The sequence below is a fragment of the Thermobia domestica genome, chromosome 5, assembly GCF_964235325.1.
Source record: "Thermobia domestica chromosome 5, izTheDome1.hap1.1, whole genome shotgun sequence".
In the NCBI taxonomy this organism is placed as follows: Eukaryota; Metazoa; Arthropoda; class Insecta; order Zygentoma; family Lepismatidae; genus Thermobia; species Thermobia domestica.
Genome location: NC_137458.1, coordinates 177,478,732 through 177,487,126, shown reverse-complemented (window position 1 = coordinate 177,487,126; position 8,395 = coordinate 177,478,732).

Here is an 8,395-nt window from a genome sequence, read left to right as displayed (position 1 = left end):
AGTGCTAGAAACAACCAGGAAAAATTAACATTGATATACATTCAGATCAAGTTTTGCCCCCCCACTTTTACCACCCAATCGCCGCCACTGTCTGTGTGTGTGTGTGTGTGTGTGTGTGTGTGTGTGTGTGTGAGTGACATCTGTAATAAATAAGAGATTTATTATTTTTATAAATCTACCGACAATAACTATGCACATATATATTGTCTGACATACACACACCCCACTAAACCTTTCTGAACGTGTTTTGATGTTGTACTCACTCTTGTCCCCGTAGTTCTCTAAGGTTTATTTAGTTAATAATTCGGCTCGAGCGATAGCCATGATCACAAGCATATGTTAATTTTTCCACTGATATTGAAAGCTTCCACTTTGCATTAATACATACAGGTTGCGAAAAGAAATCTACTTCAGTCTTGTGAAAACCACTAAAATTATCAGTTAAACCGGACATTTTTTTTTTTTTAAAGAAAATCTAGATATTAGCCTATCAAATAAATGGATTGTTGCTGGTCCCGATTTCTCACATCAAGGTCAAATCGAAGGCCAAATATTTAAAATCTCTCAATTCAAATTTCGAGCTTGTGCTTCTACTTCCCGCTAAAGCTGTGCTCATCACGACTTTTTTCTCCAAATATCGATTCCGTGATGGGCACGGAAAGTCAACACTTAAAAATTACTTTACTGTTAGATTGAAGATGAGTTGATTCACTATGGGCTACGTTATTCAAATAAAGTAAAACATTACACTGAAGTTTTTCAGACAACATTAATTGCGTGGACAGCAAACTGTACAGCGAAAAGATGGAAAAATGAAGAGTTAACTTTAAAAAAAAAACCGCTCCAGCTGAAATGCTTATACAGACACGGACAATGACACGGAGAACCAGTCGTATTAACAAATGCTGAAACAAATCTTGAATTATTCGCTTATTCACCTAAAAATCACCTTCATTAACATGTCTGCTCACTACGAGCGTATCCCCCAGCGTGTACGTTAACATATACTTACGAGAGAATACCTATCTCAGATTTTGAGTACAGTTTCAAAAATTCATTTCCGTAAACTGTAAAAGCAGTGATTATTATGCTAATTATCACAAATTAAATGCAACTTTTGAGTTGCATACACACAACCTACTAGGGAATGAAGACCATGTGCTAACAAAGAGTACACTGGAAAATGAAATAACATGTTATAACAAAAATTAAAATAAGATGATAATCGATACAAATATAGAGGATGAATATGACATATCCGAACTTCGCCAAGTATGGTAGAAGAAGCTATTTGTTTACTTCTTCTTGGCCAACCGCTAAGAACATTTATAAATCTATATGTGGCTTTGTTATACGCAATTAGTACATTCAAATTCACAAACGATGACGAACTGAAGGGTACGAAGGTAAAGTTGCAAGAAACAACCGTAGTCATAATAATATAGTTCTACTAAACAACGTTGAAAATAGTGGGTAATTAGGTGGTAAGTAGAAATGACCAAAACTGAACAGTTTACATCGATCATTTCGAAATACAGCTAGAAGATTAAATTTACAAGAAATAACAAAAATCAGTGAAATTTGGAGTTATACTAAGCATAGTTTGAGGGGGAAAGCGAGCATCCCCGGTGGGGATACTTCAGCTGACTTTTTTTGGGGGAAAACAAAATGTGATTGAGGGGGAAAATCCCCCTCACCCCCCCGGTAATTCGCACCCTGCCTCCTTCGATCCGCCACTGTGCTGAAGAAAATGAAGTATAAACTATGATCCTACGATAAATAATCCCATGATCTTAACATATTTCAAATTCTATCGAGAATCAAATTCATGGTGTATATTTCAAGGCGAAGTTTCCCTATCTGATCAAGAAACTTGTATTTCAGCATATAGGGGCAAACATTTTTGTAAACTTCATATCACCTGCATTTCATTGCAGTTTTATTTTATTATAAATTATTGCTTAATTCCATTATAGAATTGTTCATAATATTTGTCTAATTATCTTCGACATTTTCAAGTATAAATGTACTTTTTTTTTCATTTCTTTATATAACGAAATGTAATGCCATAGTGACCTTTTGCACTATGCTCTCTGTTTCGTTCAGAGCTAAAGGTGACTATTTTATTTCTAAACGAAAAATAAAATTAGTTATATTTAGTTCCAGAATTAAAGATGATGGATGCCAATGTGCGGACCACACACAAAACAACTTAAATCCATCTTCTTGACCATAGCTAATTATGGACTATAATTGAAGAGCATTCAATTTATTTTTGAGCTGTAAACTTATTAATAGTAAAATCTAGAACAGTTTTACGCTTGTAAAATTCTACTTCATTTTGTTCGCTTGACAATAAATATATAAATAAATACTAGCAGAATATCGAATCACACCTTTAACTGTAACAATATTTTCCTCTTTACTGGAGTCCTATCTGATCGATGGAAAAATAAAAATAAAAAAGTAGTAAAACGAAAACTCGAACACTGGTCGCGGGAATGGGAATTTGCACGGACCCAATGAGCTACGGAATAAGACACAAATCATACTATATATATGGCAATAACCCTAAGCTTCACGCTGTGAAAGAACGTTGTCACTTTATTTATTTATTTTTTTTTTAAAGAAGGAATTCAAACCTTATAAAACGTTATGACAAGTGCCTCAATTTGAATGGTGAATATGTTGAAAAGTAATGTAATGTGATATTTTTCCCATGTGTATAATAAACATTTTGTATCTGCGAGTGTGTGCCATTGATATCAAACGGCAGTCCTTTTCCGAATTGACCTCATAGTATTTAGTACATTGATCTTAATTTCAATGTGATTGATTACTCAAGCGACTCTCCAAAATCAGAACTGGAAGTCAAATTTATCTTGACATAAATTTGATTTCTCCAGCCATACAAACAAATGGCACAACCGAACAGTGGCGTCTAAAAGCTTGGGCTCTCCCGTAGACAGCGTGGAGTGGGACCCCTTCTCTACGTCCCACTTCACAATTTTGAGCTCCCTGATGGTGTGGGCACCCCACAATGCGGGGTCCGCGAACCCCTTATTTACGCCCCTGCAACCGAATACTGGAGCTACGATAAGCGCATTAATTAGATTAATAATGCTGTGAGTTATAATGTAGATAGATATAGATATAATCTATTTAAAACAAAACATTTTACTTGATTTTTCATTTCCGAAGTTTAGAATTTTGCAGTATTAGTTTCTCAATGAATAACTGCAAATTAGAACATTAACTTTGAGCATAGAAATGAACTATGACTATTCATTTCTATGAACTATGAACTATGTAAAGCTCTTCAAGCGTTGTGAGATAAAGTTGTAAAATAACCACCAGCAGTGTTTTGTCTAATTCTGTTAATTTTGAGGAGAATCTAACACTCTAGGGGATATTCATGACTTTTTAACTTTTGTTGCAGGTATTTTCAAAAATCTTTAGAGGAATTCTACAACTTGGGGGAAGGGTCGTTTAGAAGACATTGCACTGTAATATATTTGCAAATTGGGTAGGCTATAAGCAATGGCAATAAATTTTTATTTATAAGTTATTTTATACTAGATGGAAAATCAATCTAACAACTCTGTTTAATTTGAATTATCTGTATTATCTGGGGAATCAAAAATATTATATAAAATCATGATAATTATTATTTATAACCGTTGTCAATCCAATGTTTGATAAAGATCTTTCAACATTTCTCCAGAACATTCCATCTTGGGCAACCCTCTTTCAAATCATTCCTCAGTGCTTCTTAATTTGACCATACCATACGGTATCAGGGCCTCTTCTAGGTCACTTCTTATCATTTACACAGAAAATAACAGAAGAACATATTATTGAGAGTGGTCAAAAGAGCAGGAAATATTTCAGCCCAAACTAATGGAGGAAGTGGCCAGTGGACATCTTGACAGAGGACGAAATGGCAGGTGGTTTATACATTGTTATAAGTACATTGTTATTTAATTGAATTTTACATTATAAAATTTCTAATTTACTGTATGCGCTCATTTAATCATTGTATATATATATCTATATATCTATATCTATCTATCTATCTATCTATCTATCTATCTATATATATATATATATATATATATATATATATATATATATATATATATATATATATATATATTATGACATGAAATTGCATGAATTATGGAACAGTATATTATATAATGTTATTACATATAATCTTAGAAGTTCTAGGGAGAAGATTAACCCGACTAACATAATGGTTAACGCGGTGACTTTTGGTTCAAATATTTTAATACGATATTTAAAATAAAATACAATTTATATAGAAGTAAAGTAAGTATGAAATAACTATACATAAATTCAAAATTCGAAATTTTAATTATGAAGTATCTATATACAATTTTGGAATTCGAAATTGATTATAATAACATGAGATAAGCACTAAAGCGCTTGATTGACAAACCAGAGTAAGAACCGAAAATAAAACAATATTGAATAGGTTTACAACAGGGGTGGCTAGGCTTTCTAAGGTTTGAGGGCTACTTCTCATTTCCGAATTCTCTAGTGAGCTACTAAACAAAATATAGATTAATAATGAGGACGTGATGGACAGTAAAGAAGAAGTAAATACGAACAATAAAATTAAGATTAAATATTTTTTAAAAAAACCTAATTAATTCATTTTTATTTTCTCAGAAACGTTCATTTGTTATCAGAAACTAGAAATCAGTCCATCGAGACTGATTGATACAGATAGTGTGACACAGACCACCGCGGGCTACCTCTCACGATTGCCGGTAGGCTAGAGACCATGGTTGATGTGTTGGCCATCTCTGGTTGGTTATAATGGCTTGTTTCGAAGACATGAAAAGGGTTTCAATCAAGGACGTGTCGCTTCTGATGTATGTGGTCCAGGTTTCAATTCCCGGTGCTAGTCGGTTTTATCTCATTTTAAACTATGGATCTACCTTTGCTTTAGCCGAGGTTAAACTTCTGATATCAAAGCAAACCAAATTGAAGCGGTTAATTTGTTGTAGCTTTCGTAGTTTGGAAGTCTCCTCGCATTTCATAAACAGAAACCGGGGAAAAGATATTTCTTTCCTTTTTGTCAACAGAACAAACCACTGGACGACAGGTATAAGCAAATTCTTAACAAAACCTGTTTTTAACCAGATATTTCCCGCTTTCCTTCCAAGAAGCTGGCAGCCAAGGAGGGTTGGAAGCGGTGACCTATTCATTCCTTTGTTTCTCTACGGGGGGCTATACCTGGCTTGCATGCGATAAGTTGAACATGTCGAACTTATCGCATCGTATCATATGCAGGAGAGATATCATGAGATAAACTAATTTAGACGTTATGATTTCTGAAATTTATCTCTACCCTTGATGATTTATCATAACGTCTAAACGGCCTCTAAAAGTTCTATTTGATAAGTAACTTTCAAACCATTTAATAATAATAATAATAATAATAATAATAATAATAATAATAATAATAATAATAATAATAATAATAATAATAATAATAACAATATAGCAGACAAATTCTGTATGAGGGCACATTGTATTAAATTCTGTAAAATCGCCCGTAGCGTTAGGCAGAAGTTACAAAATAGCCTGGATTGGAGAGGAGAGTCAGGACCATCAGGACATACCCTTTGCATACGTTCCTACAACTAGCTAAATGTTAAAACAGAAGGTTTAGAGGCAAATTTCATGTAGAAAGTAGGGATACAGAACTCACAAGAACCGTAAGAAAATTTGTTTTTAAGTAAAGGTTATGCCGGCTAAGCTACAGAAGACGTCGATGATGAGAATGAAAGAAATATTGGAATGAAGAAAGTGTGAGGAAGCGGAACCCGGAGGACACCTACACACAGGGTGTTTGTTCAGCACACTGCCCACTAGGCGGTAGCTGGGTGGTAGAGAGTGAACCATTAAATTAACAACACTTCAGTAATAATAATAATAATAATAATAATAATAATAATAATAATAATAATAATAATAATAATAATAATAATAATAATAATAATAATAATAAATGATGGTATTAAAAGTTTCAAAGTTGCCCTAAAATTTGGCAAAACTTACTTAAACGTAGGGATTTTGGAGAAGGGGTTCCGTACCTTTAAGAAACAAACTTTTGCAACTACCCACAGTTTAAACAAAAACCTTCCACTAAAGTTTCATGTAGAATGTATTCTACTGTATGTTTTAAGGAAAATAACTGTAATAAAAATAACTGAATATCACACAACAGTAAGGCATATAATAAACTAATTTTTAGGATATGCAAAAGTAATTATAAAGCTTTGCTACAAAAATACCTACAAAGACCATAATTGAATGAGCTCTGAAATACAAAATGACAAAAAGCCTATAAGATTCAGTCTACAGAGCAATTGTTACTTAAAGAATGCACATGCACTTTTTCAAGAATCAAGACAAGACGAGAAATGTTTACGATACTTTTCGTCCCGTCTCGATTCTCATCTAAAAAGCGAGACGATAATTTGAGTCAGTCTTGTCCCGTCTCGAATGTAAAATGTTAATTCCCAATTTTTTATTTTAGCAATGAGATGAAAAATTCCTCTTCTCGTGGGCAACATTAAACAAAACCAAAATATTCTTGCCAAATGTCTCGTTTCTGCTTGTAAATGGTATGACCTGAACGATAATTAGCTTCTAGCTTTAATCTTCTACGAAATAATAATAATTATTATTAGTTTATTATTATTACTATTATATTTCCTGAAGATTTGAAAGTTGTATGTTACATTTCTTCGTTTCAGAACGTCTTTCTTTTTTTTCTTTTTTTTTTGGATATAAGTGAATAATCTTCGGCAAAGTTTATATTAATAACTTGAGTTGTTTTTAAACCTTTGGTTCACATGTTTGTTTCTTCTCCACACGAAACCACAGATATGACTGATTTAATTCTCATATTCTGCATTTGTTTCAAAGCAGTCACCATTACCTGATCAGTGATTTATATTCGCCACGATACATTGTAACTAAGTTACAAGAGATTTACGTCCTATCTGAACGGCGCATGCACCGAGTCAACTTTTAGGAATCTCCCATTAAATTAGCTTTCAACGGAGCTAAAGGAAACGTATGTGAACGAGTACATAGAGTTCTCCGTAGCAGAATGGATAAAGTCATGGTTCGATAATTACAAGTTTCGTGGTTCGAAACCCGTCTCGATAGCTTCAGATTTTTAAAATTCTTGATTCCTCAGTTATCAAGATCCCTCTTTGCCTTCGTAGTCATCTGATGCTCTAAAAAGAGTTCTCCACCTTAATTCGACAACTATCTAATGTGATTCTCGCAGTTCAAAACCTTCCCTTCCTCTGTTTCACACAAAATCACAAGTTTCGTCGTAATACGAGTGCTGTCCGATCATTTCCCCCCAATTCTAAATCTGTGTATATGAATTATCCCTCTCTGTCTCCATACTTGAGTCTCCTCTCTCTCTCCCTCTCTCTCAATGTCGCCCAGGATTAATATGGCTTGAGATCAAACGTTCGACTTTTGAAACCAAATGTAAGCTCTCTAGCAATATGCTATCGTAACTCTATAAGTTTTTTTTTTTTTTTTTTTTTGCTAAAAGCAGTGTCTTTTATATTTTATTTTTTTGGGAGCGGGGGGGGGGAGATTCTCCGCCGACATAAGAGTCTCATTTTTTTAATTAGTGTATTACTATATATTTGATCAAACAATACGTATTTATGAAACTGAAGAGAGAGGGAATTACACCCTCCTGTCCTGTCCAAATAACGCCCGTGGTACATTTGCTTGCAATTACTGAAGAGAAATGAAATGAATCATTGAATAATACTCATTTCTGTCAGTAGATATTTAAGAACTCTGTGCGTGCATTACAGACTTTAGGAAGCACAAAACCTACTGCCGTTATTGGCAATTTCCATAGATTTCTTAGAGAGCATCTTACTAGCTTGCAGTCTTTAAAGAAGGAAAAGAATGAAACTAAAGGTCTTTATGAAGATCTGGGAACATTGTGTGACATTTTTTTAAATTTCTGCTCTCAAAAATATTTCAGAAAAAGCGAGTGGAAAAGACTATTTTAAAGATATAACGTCGTAAACTTGATTCCAGTTTTTTTCCAGCTGAATGGAAAGAATGTACTAAGTCACACACACTGCTTTAGACAAGGAGAGGTGGAGGAAGGGGAGGAGTTGGATTGAATACTAGAAGCAACTAGTCGATTGAGACATGTATTTCTGGATGCAGTAGGAAGCGGGGCAAGAGTTTGTTATTAATTTGGAGTTAGAATTTGTGTAACGATTTCTGTGCCGCGAAGTGTACCAAACTGTGCGTATCTTTCTTTTAATATTTCCTTTTTGCTTCGAAACTTTCAAATTATAATCTA